We start from the raw sequence: 20110 nt of genomic DNA, 5'->3' as shown, positions 1-20110 counted from the left end.
GAGGATGGAGGAGAGTGGCAGAAGCAGGAACAATGAATTTACCAAGACTGAATTAAAATGAGGAAAAAAGCATCTGTATTATTTTCGAACAGGTAAAAAATGCTTTTCCTTATCCTTTGCAATCAGATAACTAAATACTGGATGGACTTTTTTTTTTTTTTTAAAGTAATACTGTCTGTAAAAGTCTAGTAACAAAACTAAGCTCTTCAAAGAGGAGAAACTCAAGTAATATCCAGTCCAACGTGGTTTAGCTCCTTACTGGAGGCCTATAGCAGTTCTTGAAAAAAAGGGGCTTGAAAAAAGTGCAAGTATATGTAGTAGCCATCAGGTTTCCCTCAGCCAATACTGTTGTATGCCCCTCCATTATCTCTGCAACCTGTTGCAATCTTATGTGTTACAAACACTTGCCATTGGACACAACTGCCGTACAAATAATGGATAGGAATTTGATTTTAAAGAGGCCTAAACAGAAAGCCTATTACAAAAAATGGAAAGATCTGGATTTGTTTAAAGATAGGGGCTAGGGACAGAAGTTACACATAAATTGGTTTCAAAATGGCTGAAATTGGTTTAAAATAAACTTGGATGAATGTAGTATCAGACTTAACTGATTTGGGTTAAACCAGTTTATGAAACTTCTGTCCCAGACCCCTTCCTGGTTCAAGTTAAATAACAGTCCCCCATCATGCTTTCTAGCCCTGGGCTGGGCTGGGCTGTGCTGTGCTGTGCTGTGCTGTCTGCTTCAGCAGAGATGGGTTGTGGGGGAGGGGAAAGGAATGGACTGTGTCATCGTGTCCTCCCCACCCCGCCAGTTCCCAGCCCAGCAAACCCTGGCTGGGGTCTGGGGCCAGGGAGAGGGTTTAAACCCCCCGTCCCCCAAGAATAGAGTTGTCCTGCCCTGCCCTGCTAAACTTACTGCTGGCTGCAACTGGACTAAAAATAGTAGAGGCACCTGGAAGCAGGAAGAAGAATTGATGAGCAACTCTGCAGGGTCCTGTTGCTGTCATTCTGGACTGAAGATCCCAGAGACCTTGGGAGCAGCAAGAAGAGGAAGCAAACCCACAGCCCATGCTGGCTACATGCCAGAGAGCTGTGCTGTAGTGCCCCCAGGGCTTCTGGCCTGAGCCACTTCAGGCATGTGGCTGCATTTCCTAAATCAAAAGTGTCCGTTCACTTCTTCCTCAGTTTAAGCTCTGGAGTTTAGACTAACCTGCAGAGACTGAATGGAGTCAGCCACAGGCTTTTTGACTGTCTGTACTTAGCCAGGGTGACCATGTGTCCTGGTTTCACCCTGATGGTCCTGGATTCCACAGGCTGTCCTGGCATCCCAGCCAGTTGGATAAAATCAAAGCAAATGCCCTGGATTGGTGGTGCCTGAGAAGCTGCTGGATTCTGGGAGCAGGCTGGGCTGAGCATCACTTCTTCTACTTGGGGTGGGGAATCGGTTGGGGCAGGGTGAGCCAGGGGGTGGAACTGGGGCCAGGGCTCAGGCACCTGTGTAAGGTGAGCTGGGATGGCTGCCCATCACCAGCAGCCTTGTACCCTGTGACCGTGGCTGCCTCTGAGGCTCAGGTTGCATGTGGTAGCCCTGGGCAGCTGCTGGTAGCAGTGTGGAGGTGTTGTGTGGCCATTAAGCACAGGCTGTTGGAGCCCAGAGGGCACCACACAGGGTCTGCTCTGCACCACCACTGGCAGCTGTGCAGGGTCTCCATATGCAGCCTGGGCCTCAGCAGCAGCCACAGCAGCAGGGCATGAGGCTGCCAGTGGCAAGCAGCCATACCAACTCACCCTGTATAGATGCCTGAGCCATGGCCTCATCCTCTGTGCGTGGGGGATGGAGTCTGGCTTCAGGCCTCTGTGCTGTCCTGCTTCACCCTGCTCTGCCATCAGGGCTCCTTGGAGCCATGGGGTCATGTGCACATGTGTGCCCCCTGGCCTTGGTTTTCTTACCCCATCTCAGATTTTTTTAAACTAATATGCTTACCTTATTTAAAGAAGATAAGACTGAGGGGAGATGCAAGAATAGTCTTTAAATATATAAGAAGATTACTGGAAAGAGGAAGTTCATAAGCTATTTTCCATGACCAGTGAGGCAGGAAAGGAAGTAAAGGGTGTACATTGTGACACAGGAGGTTTGGTTTCAACAGTAGAGTTGCCCCCTCCTGTCGAGTGCAGGTGGGGGAACTAAATGAACTCCTGAACCCCTTCCAACCCTCTGTTCTTTGTTTCTATGAAATAACATTACCTAGCCATTTTTGCCAAAAAGGCAATTTTTGGAGGCCTTATGTGACTAAAGAGAGAAATAGAACAGAGGGCCAGATTGTGGTAGCTCAGTGCAAACATAAGTATGGTGTGTTGTGTAGGTCCTTTAGGAGAGATTGTGTCTCAGGAAGTACAGTCCCTCTTTGAGCTCAGGTGTGTCCATATACAGACCCTATTGTGCTCTCCAGTACAGCGGAGATTGGAATCAAGACCTTTTCTCTCTCTTCTCCCACAATTTTGGCAGTTAGTTTTCCTAGTACCTACAAGGAAAGAACACTCCTAATGGCTTGCAATAAATAGGTATTGTGGGACAAGGTGAAAGGCAGAAGACTCCTGGACTCTTGCTTCATAGGTGAACCTGAGTACAGTTTAGCTCCATGTGATCACAGCGTGACTCAGACACATTTCTTTTTGAAACAGGTGTATGCTGTATTTTACCAGTTCATTGTAAAATGTTAACATGCCTACTTACATTTTTTTATCAGTGGAAAAAAATTGTATCACAAGAGACAAATACTCTGCACTAATTAAAAAAATATATATTTAAAGTTCTTTAACTGGCATATTTTTGTGGGTATTTTTAAACCTTTGCCTAAAAAATTCTTGCTTCAACTCACAGTGGCACCTCACTGAATATATTAAACTCATACAATCTGTAAGGACTAAACTTCTAAACTTTTAATCATCACTTGTGATGCCAACACTAATGTTGGCAATCTTTACTTAGGGACATTTAATTTTGTTTTTTTCCACCCCCTCAATAAAGAAGAATTTGGATATCTAATTGGACTCAACGGTATCAGCTTCTTAACAATTAGGGGAAACACAGAAGATAATTGGTCACAGGAGTAAAGGACAGTGTGTACCACCTAGAATAAAATACAAAGTAGAGGTGCACTGATAATGATTTTTTTGGCAGATACCAATGGCTGATTATTAACCAACCATATCAGCTGATACCAATCTGATAGTTAATATGTAGCCTGGCAGCTGGGAGAGCAGCATCTGGCCGAAAAGTCTGTGGGGGGGAAAGGGTGTGTGTGGCGGGGGTGGATTGAGGCCCCCACGGTGAGGGAGGGAGTGGGGCTGGGGCAGGGCAGGGTGTGGGGCGGAGCTATAAGTGACTTATTCAGGGGCGCTGGAGGTGTGGGGAGGAGGGGGGGGAGCTCCTGCCACTGTGCAAACCCCTGGGAGAGACATGGGGGGCATGTGCCCCCCAAATTTGTGTATGGGACAAAAATGGACTGCCCACTTCAGGTTCAAGTTCAGGGGCTGCGCTGGCCTCTTCCCAGCTGGGGACCTGGACCAGGGCTGTACTCAGGGCAGGTAGGGATGGGGCAGGTAGTGGCACTGGGAGTGGGGGCTATGGGGGGAGCTGCAGCCCCTGCCCCCACCCCACTCTCTCCCTCCTTCACCATGGGGGCCTTGATCTGCATTCCCTCCCTGCTCAGACTTACTGGCCAGATACTGCTCTCCAAGCTGCTAGGCTGCTTTCCTGACCATGCGCATTCTGCAGCTGCGCACATGCACATGACATTTATCAGTGACATTATCATTCACATTGGCCAAAAAAAGTTGACTGCCAATAATGTCAATTTTCCTTTTATCAGTGCCAATATGATATGGACTAATATATCAGTATACCTCTAATACAAAGGTGCTTTGAAGAAAGTCTTTACCACTGTTGAATGCAGAACTGTGATGGTTGTATAAAAAAATAAACTGTGAGCAAAGGGTAAATTTCATAGATTTGATAGACATTAGGGCTGGAAGGGATCTTGCAAGATCATCGGGTCTAGCCCCCTGTCCAAAGGGAGGGAAGTCAGCTGGGGTCGAATGATCCCAGCAACATAGGCATCCATGCATTTTTTGGAAGTATCCAGAGTAGGTGTTTGCAGCATCTCTGCGGGGGCGGGTCTAATCCAGGCCCTGGGGACTTGGACAGAAAAAAAAAGTTTTTCCTTATGTCCAGCTTAAAACGGTCTTCCAGGAGTTTGTGATTGTTGGACCTTGTCTTCCCTTGGGGTGCTCTGGTGAACAGATGTTTTCCCAGTTCCTGATGCACATTCCTTGTGTACTTGTAGGCTGCCACCAAGTCAACCCTGAGCCTATGCTTTTCCAGGCTGAAGAGTCCTATGGCTCTCAGCCTTTCCTCATAAGGCCTGCTCTCTTGCCTTCTAATAATTTGCATGGCTCCCCTCTAGACTCTTTCAAGCTTCTCCACATCCTTTCTGAATTGTGGAACCCAGAATTGGATACAGTATTCCAGTTGCAGCCTCACCAAGGCTGAGTGAAGTGGGAGGATGACTGCCTGGGTCTTGCTTGAGATGCATTGGTAGATGCAAGCCAGAGTTTTGTTTGCTTTGCTAGCTGCGGCATTGTATTGGTGGCTCATGTTCATCTTGTGGTCAATCATGACCCCCAAATCTCTTTCAGTTGTGGTGCTAGTGAGTGTAGCACTGCCGAGCCTATAAATGCGGTGCAGGCTTTTTCTCCTGAGGTGGAGCACCTTGCATTTCTCAGTGTTGAATGCCATTTGATCCGCCTACCTTGTAAGCCTATTGACATCAGCCTGGATTGCCAGCCTATCCTCTAGGGTGTCTGGATTTCCCCATAGTTTGGTGTTGTCAGTGAACTTAGCCAGTCCGCTTCTGACACCAGAGTCCAGATCATTTATAAATACATTGGAGAGTACAGGTCCAAGAACGGAGTCCTGGGGAATGCCACTGTTCTCTATGCTCCATGTTGATTTGGTTCCATTGACTGTCACTCTCTGGGTCCATCCACGGAGCCAGTTCGCCAGCCATTGGACTGAGATTGTTGAGGCCACAGTTCTCCAGTTTTTCCATGAGGACATCATGGGACACCAGGCCAAAGGCTTTCTTGAAGTCCAAAAATATGATATCCACCTCTTCTCCTTTGTCCAGGTGATGTATAACCTGGTCATAGAAGGAGATGAAATTGGTCAGGCAAGACCTACCCGCAACTGAGTCGCATTGACTTTCTCTTAGAATGTTCCCTTCTGTTAGCCTATTGTTAATGGTTTCCTTGATGATTTTTCCAAGATCTTTCCAGGGATTGAAGTCAAACTGATCAGCCTCTAGTTCCCTAAATCTTCCTTCCTTCCTTTCTTGAAGATAGGCACCATACTGGCCCTCTTGTAATCATTAGGCACCTTGCCTGAACACCACGAATTCTCATATATCCTCGTCATTGGCTGTGCTGTGATGTCAGCCAGTTCCTTTAGCACTCTTGGGTGCATTCCATCAGGGCCGGCTGATTTGTGGATGTCCAGACTCTCAAAAAGACATACAAAAAACTGGAACTCTTGATTCCAAAATGATACCTTTTACTAGACCAACTGGAAAATCACAAGAAAATTGTCTTTTTCTGCAAGCTTTTGGGATCAAAGTCCCTTTGTCAGGCTGTGGGAAAAATATAGATGGTACAAAATGGTAAAATGTCCACATAGGTAGGAAATAAACTTCATTTTTGCAGAGAAGGAACTGGAAATGGAAGGCTGTCCCTCTGGGTCCATGAGAGTGTCTTTGTCAGCTGTGCTGAGTAGCTCTTTGATGTGTTGATCAGGTAAAATTCCTTCCCTGGAGGTGTCAGATGGCAGTGGGGTCCCGCAGGGTTCGGTCCTTGGACCGATACTCTTTAATGTCTTCATCAGCGACTTGGACGTGGGAGTGAAATGTACTCTGTCCAAGTTTGCGGGTGACACAAAGCTATGGGGAGAAGTGGACACGCCGGAGGGCAGGGAACAGCTGCAGGCAGACCTGGATAGGTTGGACAAGTGGGCAGAAAACAACAGGATGCAGTTCAACAAGGAGAAATGCAAAGTGCTGCACCTAGGGAGGAAAAATGTCCAGCACACCTACAGCCTAGGGAATGACCTGCTGGGTGGCACAGAGGTGGAAAGGGATCTTGGAGTCCTAGTGGACTCCAAGATGAACATGAGCCGGCAGTGTGACGAAGCCATCAGAAAAGTCAATGGCACTTTATCGTGCATCAGCAGATGCATGACAAATAGGTCCAGGGAGGTGATACTTCCCCTCTATAGGGCGTTGGTCAGACCGCAGTTGGAGTACTGCGTGCAATTCTGGGCGCCACACTTCAAGAAGGATGCGGATAACCTGGAGAGGGTACAGCGAAGGGCTACTCGTATGGTCAAGGGCCTGCAGACCAAGCCCTACGACGAGAGACTAGAGAACCTGGACCTTTTCAGCCTCCACAAGAGAAGGTTGAGAGGCAACCTTGTGGCTGCCTATAAGTTCATCACGGGGGCACAGAAGGGAAATGGTGAGGATTTATTCACCAAGGCGCCCCCGGGGGTTACAAGAAACAATGGCCACAAGCTAGTAGAGAGCAGATTTAGACTGGACATAAGGAAGAACTTCTTCACAGTTCGAGTGGCCAAGGTCTGGAACGGGCTCCCAAGGGAGGTGGTGCTCTCCCCTACCCTGGGGGTCTTCAAGAGGAGGTTAGACGAGTATCTAGCTGGGGTCATCTAGACCCAGCACTCTTTCCTGCTTATGCAGGGGGTCGGACTTGATGATCTATTGAGGTCCCTTCCGACCCTAACATCTATGAATCTATGAATCTATGGCAGACAGGGAGGTAAAAAAAAATTCTTGTTCTGCAATGAAGTTTAAAATAAAAAATCTTCTCAAGGTGTTCCCTCACAAGATCTACACCGCTGATGGGCGTATGTTTGCCCTTCCCCTGGTGATGCTGCGTCTTGTCAGGCAGGGTGATCCTGTTGGGCTGATGGAAGACTGATGCAAAGTAATCATTAAGGAGATTGGCTTTTTCCTGGGTGTCAGTTATCAGCTGCCCCACTTGGTTTAGCAAGGGTCCAATGTTGCCCTTGTTTTTTTTCCAATTTCCCACATATCTGAAGAAGGACTTTTTATTGTTCTTTTATAGCCAGTTTGAGCTCGGTTTCAGCTTTGGCTTTCCTTGCTCACTCCCTACAGGCAGGTGCAGGTCAGTGCTGAATACTTCTTAATGGTTTTTCCCATCTTCCATCCTTTATAAGCTTCTCTTTTTAGGTGCAGGAGGTCCATGAGCTCCCTATTGAGCCAAGGGAGTCACCCAGCTCTTGCTGTTTTTGATACGGGCTGAAATGGACTTCCCTTGTGCTCCAAGGACTGCATCCTTGAGGAGTGACCACTCATCATGGGCTCCCTTCCCTGTAAGATTATGGCTTCTCATGGCTTCAACAACTAGCATCCTAAGCTTGTGAAAGTCAGCTTTCCTAATGCCAAGGACTTCCACATTACTGACTGACTTGCTATTGTGGTGGAGAAAGAAAGGGATCAACTCGTGGTCACTGTCTCCCAGCTTCCCTTTGATTTTCAGGTCACTTTGGCCAGTACTAGGTTAGTAGACTTCTACTGTTATATCCCCTTCACCATGTTCCCCCCACTTATTCTTGCCCAGAGGGTCTCAAGTCACCCTCCTTGGTTGCCAGTCTCCACCTGCAGGGCAGTGTATTGCTCCTTCACGTAGATAGCCACATCCCTGTCCTTTCTTGCAACATGATCTCTCCTATACAGGCTATAGCCATCTATACCTGTGGTCCAGTCATAGATGGAGTCCCACCAGGTCTCCTTTATCCATAGAGATCATAGTAATTTCTGTTTAGCAGAACAGACAGTTCCTCCTGTTTGTTGCCCAGGCTCCTGGCATTTGTGTATAGGCAAGTGAGCCTGCCATCAGAAGACCTAGGTTTCCCTGCATTCCTAGAAGAGCCCTGTCCCTGGGCGATGGTAGGAGTGAGTTCCTTTGTACAGTGTGACCTACTGATTCAGTGGTTGATGTTTGGTGGGCTTGTGTCCGTCGTTATCTGCCCGTCCCCCAGCAAATTTAGTTTAAAGCCCAGTCAAACAGATCAGACATTCTGGCCGAGAAGAGCTCCTTCCCCGTGTGAGTGAGGTGGAGGCTGTCCCTTCCCAATAACTCACTGTTTGTCTCTCTGAAGTGCAGACTGTGGTCATAGAAACCGAAGCCTTCTCGATGGCACCAGTGCTGCAGTCTTCTGTTTACTTCTTGAATTCTTCTCTCCCTCCTGTGTCCATGACCTATAACCAGGAGGATTGAGGAGAAAAGCACCTGCGCCCCCAACCCTCTGAGCCCCACTCCCAAAGTTCTGTAGTTATTCATGATCTGGCTGGGATTGCTCCGAGCTGTGTCATTTGTGCCACATGGATAAGTGTGGGGTGGTCTTTTATTTCCTAAAAAGACTACAATGTTGGGCAATTTAATATTGCACAGAAGCACTTGGGCTAGGGACAGAAATTACACATAAATTGGTATAAGTAATTGAGAACTTGTTCAAATCTGTAACACAACAGAAGTTCAGGGCACATAAACTGCTTTCAAAATGTATGAAACTGGTTTAAGATATGGATGTAGTATCAGACTTAACTGATTTAGGTTAAATCAGTTTATTGAACTTCTGTCCCAGATACTCTCCAGATTCAAATTAATTCACAGCCCCCCAGCATTCCAGAATGCTTTGCACCCTCTTCACAACCATGTGCCCCCCCTCTCCACAGGGTGGGTAGGCTAGCCTTGGCCCGAGCTGTCTGCTCCAGTTGAGCAGGGAGGCATGCTGTAGTGTCCTTTGGCTTCTGGCCTGAGCCACTGCAGCTGCAATCAAAAGTGAATGTCTGTTCACTTACTTATAGGTTCAACCTATGCAGCTTAGACTAACCTGTGAATTGATTCAGCCTTGGCCTTTTTGACTGCCTATACTTATCCTTCAAGACGAAAAGTGCTGTTTGGAATGGAAATTAAATTGTGTGAGGAATGGAGTGAAGCTTAGCAGTGGGAGACAGAGTGGCTGTAGGTTGGGTAAACTGAGCTTTCTAAACACCATTTCCTTTAAAACATAATTTAGAGCACTAAAAATAGTGATTTGGAGGTTACTATTTTGTGCAACCTCTTAGGCTTGTTATGCCAAACTTGCACAGACTTTTAACAATCTTGGCTTTGTCTATAGAGATCACATCCCTAACCAGACAATGGACAAAGAATATTTTTGCTGTTAGTGCCCTTGAATTTAATTCAGGAGACCCAAATTCACTTTTTTGCTTTTCCTCAGCCTTGGGTTACCTTGGCCAAGTCACTTAGTTGTTCCTTGTGTCAATTCCTTTACCTTTCAAGGGCCTTGTAAAGATAAGTCCAGAAATACTTGAGAGATGGACAGATAATATGGCTACTGAGGTTAAAGGAGCATGTAGATCAATCATCTCAATGTATTTGAAGAAGAGGTGGAGAAGTGGGAAGAAACATACTAAAAGAATGTATAATTTCCCTGGATCAGACATTTAAGTTTCTGAATATTTGAATTAATAACATAAGAAGGGAAGATAGGTGGAGAAATAAGTATGGTCAACTTAGTGACAGATCGTGCACCGTCAATCTTAAAGAAAAGAACAAACTCAATCCTTCTTCTTAGTGGCTAACAAGTCTCTGATTAAAAAGCAAGAATGGTTTCAATTTGCATATAAAAAAACCAAAAAAAAATCACTTCTTCAGAGTAAAAGTTTATTTTTTTTACCATTTAGCCTTGCCAGTCTGTCAAAAGAGAGAAGATCTGGAAAAAACTAAATAAAAATTGCCTAGCAATGAGAGTGGAAGCAAGCTGATTAAACACAGTCAAGTTCTTGGTAAGCTTTAGTGACAAAAACATAACTTTCTGGTCCCAGAAAACATGTGCTTCAACTGCCAGAGAGATTCAGTGGAGAGTATAAATGCAAAAGGACAAGTAATAAGGCAAATATTTAAATGGTTTCTTTTATTGACTGAAGCATTGTTCAGTGATGTATTCAGTGTGGCATATTAGCACTAAATTACTGTGCTTTAAAAGTATTCTCTGGGATCAACTGGGTATTCGGTACGTGGACTTTGACATTGATTCTGATACATTTTTAGAAGTGCCTATGTCTTATTTTCAAAAGCATCTGAAGTACTTTTGAAGTTACTTAAGTGCCATTCAAAGTCAAGGGGACTTAAATTCCAGAATGACTTAGGCTCAGTTTATCTTGCATTCCCAAGATGCTACTGCACTAGATATCCTGTGCTAGTTTTAATTTAAGTAGCTTGGGAGCCAATAGTAGTGAAGTTTCAGGAGCATGAATTTAGTTGTATCAGCCTGCCTAGGACTCTGGGTACTTACAAAGTAGTTGAAACCCATGCAGCTCAAGTATTATCAGTACTTGAGCTACCTGGATTAACATTTATTTGATGAAGTATCTGATCACTACCTAAGCAAACTGGATTAGAGCGGTCGCACCTTTGATGGCAGTACAGTGTACACTTAGATGTTTTTGAAAACCTTAGATGCTTAAAATTGTTAGCAGAAATGTAGTGAATTAAAAGTAAGTACTTTCTGTGCAAACTATAGCTGTTCTTTGTTCTAGTGGCATGTAAATACTTTGTCAAAAGTTAAACTCTACTTAAAAATGGATTCCCTCTCACTGGGAAAGATGCCCAGTTTCTGTACCAACAGGAGCCATATAGATAAGAGGATGGACCGTGCCATGAGACAACAAAGTGAAAGTCATGGAGAGCACTGAGTAAAGGGTGCTACTAATAGAAGAGCGGGGAAGGTGGGGATGAGAGAGACTGAGAAGCCACAGACATCAGACTTACTAGAAAGTCACTGGTTAAGTCTTTGGCAGGATAGGGAGACAGAAACTATTAGATGACATTGGAGATGAGGGCAAGGAGTTAGAATTCAACAGTAGTATGATCAAAGTGCAAGCCATTTTGGTGAGTTAAGAGAGTCAGAATCATAGAAAATAAAGGTTGGAAGGAACCTCAGGAGGTCATCTAGTCCAACCCCCTGCTCAGAGCAGGACCATCCCCAACTAGATCATCCCAGCTTTGTCTAGCCAGGGTTTGAAAACCCCCAAGGATGGAATTTCCACCACCTCTCTGGGAAACCTGTTCCAGGGTTTACTACCCTCCTAGTGAGAAAGTTCTTCCTGATATCTAACCTAAACTTCCCTTGATGCAACTTGAGACTGTCGATTCTAGGCTGAAGGACAAATAGGCCACATCCAGATGAGTGTGGGCATTTGTTTCCCTGGGGAACATAGCAGCAGGACACCTTTTGCTGCTGCTACTTATCCCTGGGGGACACCCATGCCATGCACGCTCTGGCGTGTGGCAAGTTACCCCAGGTGAGGTATCCAACACTGGTGCCAGCAACTGTACTGGCCCCAGAAGTCTTACCTAGGGTCATGGAAGCCTCCTGGAGCTGCAGCCATGGCAGGAAGCCTGGTCAGCAGCTGGAGTGTGGCTTTGGCTGTCCAGGCTCTGGTTTGGGGTGGCATGTGCTGCTGCAATGTGTAGTACCCCACTTTTTTTCGGTGTGGGATTTGTTTTTTTTTGACCCTGCAATCTCCAGGGATCAAAACCCCTCCCCCTCCACTGCAAAGTAGTATGTGCGTTGTGTGGTGCTGCAGACATACCGCACTTCCACACTCATCTGGATGTGGCCCTAAGGAGTGAGCAGTAAGGAGGCAAAGGCTAGGGGTAGGATGAGATGTTGGCATGAAAATTGAAGTCAGCTAAAATGATAATGGAAGATTTGATGAATGGAATGATAAGAGTATTATTGGGGTAAAAGGGACATAAAGGGTCACTTAGTCCAGCCCCTTGCACAAACACAGGATTTGCTGTTCCTAAGCCATCTCACAGATATGTCCATCTAGCCTCTGTTTGAAAGCTTCCAATGAAAGAGATAGCAGAACTTCCCTAAGCAGCTTGTTCAATTGTTTTATTGTTTTTTACACTTAGGAAGTATTCCCAGTTTAAATGTAAATTTGTTTTGCTGTCATTTAAGTACATTATCATCAGTTCCACTCTCTGTGGCAAGGAAGAACCATATTTCTTCATGTTCTTTCACGGAGACTTAAATATTTAAAAATCTGGTATTATGATGGGACAGGTGAGTGATGTTAGAGACAAGACCATAGCTTGAGAGAGAGCTCACAGATCAAAAAGGGAGATGAATGAGGAGTCAAAATCCAGCAGGAAGGTTGCTAGGAAGGAGCCAGGTAAATGATGAAGAACAACTGGGTGTTGTTGAAAAGAGGAGAAGAAATGAAAAGGGGCCAGAAGCAACAAGTGTGGGAAAGATGCCCAGTTTTCTCCTGGCATTTCTGTGGAGACCATTTGGGGTGAAGTGTATGTAAGAAGAACATATTTCTACAACGGGATGTTGGCGAAAGGGGGCAGCTTTTAGTACATGCTAGGGGGTGGAAGCCATGAGATGAAGAAGTCATGTACAGAAGCAGTCTTTTAGGAGAGAGAATGGGGCTTGCAGGAGGAGGAGGAGGAGGAGGAGGATGGAAAGCAAGAGGTTGGGACTGTGTGTGAAGTGAGATGGCAGGGGGTGGAAGGTCCATGAGGTTGAGGGGGAGAAGTGGAGATGGAGAGAGAGGAAGGACTGGAGGAAAGTGTGCAGAATAAAGATACAGTTGGGAGGGCTGGGATGGATTTGGAGAATGAAGAAAACATCAATAGGTAGAGTTGGTAGGACCTAGGGAGGAAAAGGGTAAGAGAAATCAGATGCTGGAAGGAGGAGGGAAGGGTCCATGATCCAGAGAATAGGAGTGGAGAGAATGAGCAGTGGGTAGACACTAGTGATGATTGGTCCTGATTTGTTCTATGATTCCATTAACAGGGCTACTGAACAATAGGGCCAAAAACTAGTTAAGTATTTGTATAGCCAATCAATTATAGCAGGCACATAAATATGCAAAGGAACTACAGGAATATGAATCAATCATGCAGAGAATCTGTAATTAGGTGAATCAGAATTAGTTAAGCAGATAAATAGATGCAGGGAATCAGTTAAGGAATTAATCAATTATGGAGAAGATCAGTTATGTAGAGAATTCATTACAGAGCAACTCAGATATGAAGAGCATTAGTTATGGATCAAAATGCAGGGAATTAATTATAGAGCAAGGTAGTTATATAAAGAAACTAAGAGAATGAAGTAGCCAACAAGGAAGGCGAATGTACTAGGTGTTCTTGAATGATGTCAGTAGTCAAGTGCTAACACAAAAAAGTTCTAAATATGCATCCTGGTGAGTCGCCAGCTGGGCTGGGAACATTATACTGTCCCAGGAGGCAGAGGAAACTGGCAGCTGGTTCTGGCTACAGGAGGATATGCTGGTAGGTGCAGGGGTCCACATACTTTGTCTGGAACTGTGCTGAGACTCCAGAGCCCTGCCAATTTTTGTTTTTAAAGACTGTTCATCTGCACCAAGGCAATGAGGTCAGAGACTCTGGTAGTCTATTTTATTTTTATAAAGAAGCCCTGTCTAAAAATTGGACAGCCCAGAAGATATTTTCTCAGCTTAACCTTTAGTTTCTATTTACCTGGCAATATCCTGCCCTGCCATGGTGTCCATTTGTTCCCTGTAGTCAGTACGGGCAACCCCTGCTTAGTGCTTTTAATGGGTTCCTGAAGAACTGAGCATTAAGTGAAACAAGTGTTAAGAGAAACCAAAAGTCTTTGACGACCCAAGATGGCGACCGCAATGGTTTTTAATGACCCACGATGGTGACTGTGAGTGTTATAATGAAACTCGCTGAGCGCTAAGTGAAATTGGGTATCAATTTCAAATGAGTGTTATAGGGAAATAGTGCTAAGTGAAACAGCGTGAAGTGGGGGTTGCCTGTACAGATAAATCCGAAGTGCCAAGTGCCTGTTCTTTCACTGTGTGATTTCCCACAGACTTTCTCATTTTTCTTCTGACTCCAGCAACTACCCACAGAGACTAAAGTAGTCTGACAAGGATTTTTTTGGGGGGGTTGCTATTTTTTATTGGAGCAACTGCATAGTTGGGGGAGATTTTAGGGCAAACTTTTGGGCACAAGATACCTACCCTTCCTCAGGTCAGCTACTTACAGCTAATAGAGTTTTACTCTTTTAGCTTAGACAATGCTATGAACTTACATTTATGGTGCTGGTATTCAAGTTTGTTCTCTTGACAATTGTGATGCCAGTCTGTGTACAATCATGAGTTCATCACATGTATAAAATTCCATATTTGCTATACATTTCACAGACTGCACACCTAACTACCTGTTTGGCTTTTAAATATGAATGCAGAAAAGTAGAAGCTGGCTGAATATATAACCTTAGACAACCTCCAGATTATTATGGATAAAGGGAGTAGAACGTAAAAACACTGGGTGAATTGAAGAGTTCCACTGCTGAAACACACTTATACAGAGGGAATACATTTGATGAGGTAGTTCCGTTACATGCTGCCCTGTTTAACAGAAAAATGGAAACTTGATATTCTAATGAATAGGGTTTTGCATTAAATACATCTGTCAAAAATTAGATCAGCTTTTGGATGGCAAAAGAGGAATTTTCCTGTTTCCGTATTTCACATTGCCCTGGGATAGCATTTGTTTTAGAATGGCTAAAGTGTCACGCAACATGTCAGTTTTGTTTTTCAATTGGGTACTTATTGCTAGACTTAATTCATGTCATATTTTGTTTTTAATTGATTGCTTAGTTCTAGAATTATTTCAGAGCAGGAATTGTTTGATTTTTTTTTCCGTTCTTTTTGAAGAGCTCTTTGTTATGAAAAGAAGGGAGTAGTAACACTATTAAAAATCACACAATAAATATTGTGAAAATTCCTTTTGTTGTTCTTCCAAACTTCCTCAGTCCCAATTACCTTTGCTTCTATGTTCCAAGCCTGCACAACTTTTGAATACAGGTTGCCAACAAAACCAGATTATTCAGTGAATTTGGGTTACAAGTGGAAGTCCGTAATGGACTGTGCTAACATTTTGTTTTCTTCTTCTTTGTGGTTGACATGTGATTCAAATCCAGAACTCAGGAATTGAGAGGGCCTGTGCCCAAGCTCCCATTGTAAATGAAACATAACCATAAGGACACATAGAAAAGATGCTGTTAAATGCCTAAGCTTTACAATGGAGACAACAGAATGAGGATGATGTGCATGTAAGAGGTCTGGGCTGGAGAGAGAATTGGAGAGTTGCTACTTTTCAGTATTAGTTAAATCCATATAAGTAGGAAAGTCACTTAAATGTGGGATTCAAAGAAAGGAAAAAAAGGGCTAAGAACAGAGGAGGACTGGAGAAGAAGGGTGGTTGAAAAAGACTCTAAGGGTACATCCAAATGAGCCTTCATGTGCCTCTTGCAGCATCTCAGACTCCTTTGAGACACTGCAAGAGGCATGTGCAGGAATGGCAAAATTAGACCCTTGGATATCCAGGGGTAAAAAAAAAAAAATGTGTAGAGAAAAAAGTGGGGCAGGGCACAGTCCTGGACCATGCCCTGAGGCAACTTTGGAGGCTGGGTCCTCCACAGAGATGCTCTAGGAGCAGTCAGAGAATTTCTATGGTTTGGCCCTTGCCCTAGTGCTGAAGCATGCTGCCTGCTGTGCAGGGCAGGCTGCGTGCCAGCTGCAGGGAGCTGGACCCAGGCTCCGCTGCAGGTAAGTAAGCGGGGGGGGGGGGCTGGAGGAGTGGGGAGGGGACCATGGGGGGACCCCTGCTGGCCCTGCCCACTCCCCCTGCCCTTCCAGATCCCTGCCCCACCTGGCCTCATCTGCCCTGCCCAGACCCAGCCCCCTGACCTCCCCCCCTGATTGCTGCCCCCCACCCAGCATCCTGGCAAATAAAAAACAAAACAACCCCCCTGGCACTCACCGGCAGGAGCAGCTGCCATTGTGGTCACTGGGCCCCCTCCCTGCACAGCGCGGAGCTGGGTGACAACCGCAGCAGCAGCAGCCCCAGCCCAGGCTCTGCTGCCCTGTGCTGCATTGGGGAGGCTCTGCCAGGAGGCCCCAGAGCCCCTATAGCCCCTGCTACTGCCGGTGAGTAGAGGCTTTTTTTTTTCCTTTTTATTTTTTTTAAAGTGCTGGAGGCTGGGGTGGGGGGTGGGTAGCCATTGTGGGGTGCAAGTGGGGGGTGGGGCCAGGCAGGGCCGCCATTGGGAGGTTTAGGGGAGCAGGGGGTGGGGCTGGGTGGGGCAGCCATGGGGGGCTGCATTAGCTGGTGAGGGATGGGGCTAGGCAGGACAGCAATCCTGGGGGCTGTTGGAGTAAGTTGGGGTGGGGCATGTGGGCCCTGTAGGAGGGGGTGGTAGCCCCTGCGGGGGCCTTTTGGCCCCTGCTGTAGGGGCTGTAACCTCTGTGAGGGGGATGTGGCACTGTGGGGGGTAGCAAAAATATAGGTATTTAAAATTCACTTTATTATGATGATAAAGACACTGGTAAGCTTCCACATTACTTTAACACTGTAGATATATCAATAGAACATTGCCCAACTGATCAGTCTCTCTGTCTCTCACTCTCTACATATATAGTGGTCTTTTGTTTTAATTGTGGAAGAACATGGGGTATTTTACAGAGTGACTTTGGGATTTTTTTTTTTTTATCAGGGATTTTTCCGTTTTCCAATAGTGAACACCAAAATTCCTGCTAGGGAGGCCAGTGGCAGGACCCTGCCTGCTCAGAGGTGGTACCTTGGACCCAGCTGGCTGTGGCTGACCGCTTGGCCAAATGGGGCCAGGAGGACATGCTTTGACAATTCAAAGCCGGCCACCACACCCAGAACATCTTCTGGGTGATAGCTGCCCAGATGGCCGGGCAGGGGGCACACATGGCAGTAGTACCACACAAAGACCAGCTTTGCAGCCACAATCCACTGGCAGCTGGCCCAGAGGGGCAGATGCCTCTACTGGCTGTGCAGTCCCCATCCCAGTCTGGCAGGTGCACAGCAGGTCACAGCCAGGCAGCAGCCCCCATTGCCAGACTGGTGCAGTGGGTAAAGGGTGCAGGGAACTCACAGGGCTGCCGCAGCAGTCCAGCTGGCACAAGGGGTAGTGTCTGCAGGTACCAAGTGACCGGGCCCCAGAAGCTCCTGAGAGTGAGTAGCCCTGAGCTACTTGACAGGGGAGCTTTTTATATTGCTGGGGCCAGGACAGGGCAGCTTTTTATACTGCTGGGGACAGCACAGGTGCTAGCCCCAGGCTCTAGCTCCCTCTGGCTGCAGATCCGGGAGGAGCCAGGCAGGGTTATTTTGCCCCAAGTGGCACAATTTGCCCCACACCAAAGTGCATGTGTGGGCATGTGCACTGAGGAAAATAGCCCATGCTCAAATTTGCACCACTTCTATTTGAGCTGCTGCAAGCGCACGTGCTTGCATGTATGGACGCATCCTAAAAGGCCAGTGAAGTAGAAGGAGAAGCCAGAGAAGATAGTATCAGTAAAGAATACCATTCTGTAGTGGGCATCTGGTCATTCAGGCTAGGGAGTTAAAGGCTGCTGGATCCTTTGGGTGCTGTTTGCTATAGAAACTACTGTGCTTTAACTATGCTACCCTAGTGGTCCATGCAAATTCAGGTGGACTTTTGACCTTTTGTTTGTTGGAGTTTAGGTAAAAAGAATACTACTGACCTTGTTGTGCTGGTTCTGGTTGTGTGGTATTATCAGCCATGGCTTTCTGTTGTTCCTCTTTATTTTTATTTCTCCCCTGAAGGAAACGAACAGAAGTACTTCAGATGTATTTTAAAAAAAATGTAAGGTTTAGGCATAGCAATGTGTGAAAAAAGCATTACTTATCTTCATTTTCTGTCCTTCATCTGCACATCTGTGACATTTATTTTCACTGTTTTGGTATGGGTGTCTATAAATAAACTAAATAGTGGGAGGTATATTATAGTAACTTGAAGGTATTCACTAGAGAGAGAGTAAGAGTGTTTAGGGCAGTTCAATTTGGGTAAATATCTTAGGTCCAGATACTAAAAATGATTTTAGCACATAGACTAGAGCATAGCTAAGCACCAACATACCTAATAACAGTGCACACCTGCCACATCTGCATTGGGCAAACATGCTGAAGGGACAAACATGCTGATGGGAGCCCACCACAAAAACAGGTCAGTGCAGCCTACATATGGCAGTGCCCATTAAGCACAGTCCCCCTCCCCACTGCCTCTTTTTCCAATCGTGGTGAACTATGACATTGCATACCGTTCACCCAAAATTTGTCAGACCTTTTCTCAGCCTGGTGCATATGATTAGTGTAGCCCTGCCCTCTGTGAGGTTGAAGCTGGACAGGTGGCCCTGCACCTTATCTGTTTATACATTTTTGGAGCATCTCAGGACTTGTGACAAAGACACTCAATTTCAAGCATGAGTGAGGGCTAATTATCACAGGGATCCTTTGTGGGGGGGAGGGGTTACGTGGAGTATTGTAACAGGGAGCTTCCTGTTACTTTAGTGAGAGAAATGGCAAGAGATAGAGCCCAGACAGCTATATATGGGCTAGCTCCAAGAAGGAAGGCAGCAAAGAAACACTCTTGCCTAGGCAGGGAGCTGCCCATTAGAGTGAAAGGGTGCACCTGTGGCCAGTTAGGAGCACCCTGCCTGGGTGGAGCTGGCTGCCAGGGAACGCGCAGTTAAGGAAATAGGCCAGTAGGGCAGAGCCTAGCTTGTGCAGCAGGGTGGTTGTTGGAGCAGCAATCACAAGCTGCCATGGTAGTCAGCCTTCACCTGGCAGGAAGGGGCAGGGCCTAGGCCAGGGGCAGTTAAAATGCAGACTGTGGGCTGGATGCAGCCCATCGGGCCATTCTATCCAGCCTGTGGGGCCCCTAAAAATGTTAGAAAATTAATATTTATCTGCCTTGGCTGCCTGTCATGTGGCCCTCGATGACTTGCCAAAACTCAATAAGCGGTCCTCCGCCTGAAATAATTGCCCGCCCCTGGCCTAGGCAGTGTATAAGCCTCAGGCCTGAGCCAGGTCAGGAAGGCTGGCTTAGCAAGCTACGGAGTGGGAAGCTCCTAGCCACGGACTGCAGGAAGGGGCTCTGCTGACACCTGGGATCCCTTAAGGATGCAAGTAATGCACTGAAGGCTTGCTATTGTGGTAAAAATGTTTCATGATCCTTTGTGCAAACTGCACAAGGTCTAATGGTTAAACTGTGAACTGCTTTTTTTTCCTACAGTAGAAAAGCAGTGTCATAATAAGGAACAGTCTGGCTAAACGCCGGCTTTATGATAAGACTCAAGGCCTCCTGTTGGAACACACAAATTAACTCTTGCTCTGCACATAACTCATGTTACAACCATCATACTCGCTCATTGCTCTGTTATGTATGGCTAGGTATGGCTGCTCTGATGGTAAGCTATTGTTGATGTTTGGCTTCGGCCCTGGTTTTGCTTAGGTTAAGGTCAATGTGCTTATTCCTTTGTTACAGTTCAATCCGATGGTTTGGGTTTAGGACTGTCAGGGCTTGGTGGAGGTCCCAATAGTGCATGTGGGTGTCCTGAGCCCACCAGGGACTCGGGGCCCAGGACATGGAATAGGCTTTGGTCAAAAGCAGGTGGCAGCCAAGAGCGGGGGAGGGTAGCCTAGCTCAGGAAGTAGCTGAGCAGGGCCAAGAGACCCAGGCAAAGAGAGCCAGAGGAGGCTCGGAGCCCAGAGCAGGGCAGAGAAAGGGCCAGAAGCCCGGAGAGACATGGACATGGTAGGCTTAGCACCCAAGCTGGGTGGAGAGTGTCTGGGGCAGGGCAGAGATGGGCCCAGGGAGCCCAGACAGACAGAGCCAGAGCAGGCTTGTTGCCCAAAGCAGGGTAAGGACAGGGTCAAGAGTGTCCAAGAAGAACTGACACCAGGACCAGTGGGCCCAGGATCCAAGTAAGAGAGACAGGCTGGAACCCAGAAACTTGGTCAGATACAATGGACTGGAGCTAGAAAGCCCAGCAAAAGAAGAGGGGTGGAGGCCGAGAAGGCTGAGGCCCCAACAAGGGAGTGATTACACAGT

Source organism: Alligator mississippiensis, chromosome 3 (assembly GCF_030867095.1).
Source record: "Alligator mississippiensis isolate rAllMis1 chromosome 3, rAllMis1, whole genome shotgun sequence".
NCBI classification, from domain to species: Eukaryota; Metazoa; Chordata; order Crocodylia; family Alligatoridae; genus Alligator; species Alligator mississippiensis.
This window is presented reverse-complemented; position numbering follows the sequence as displayed.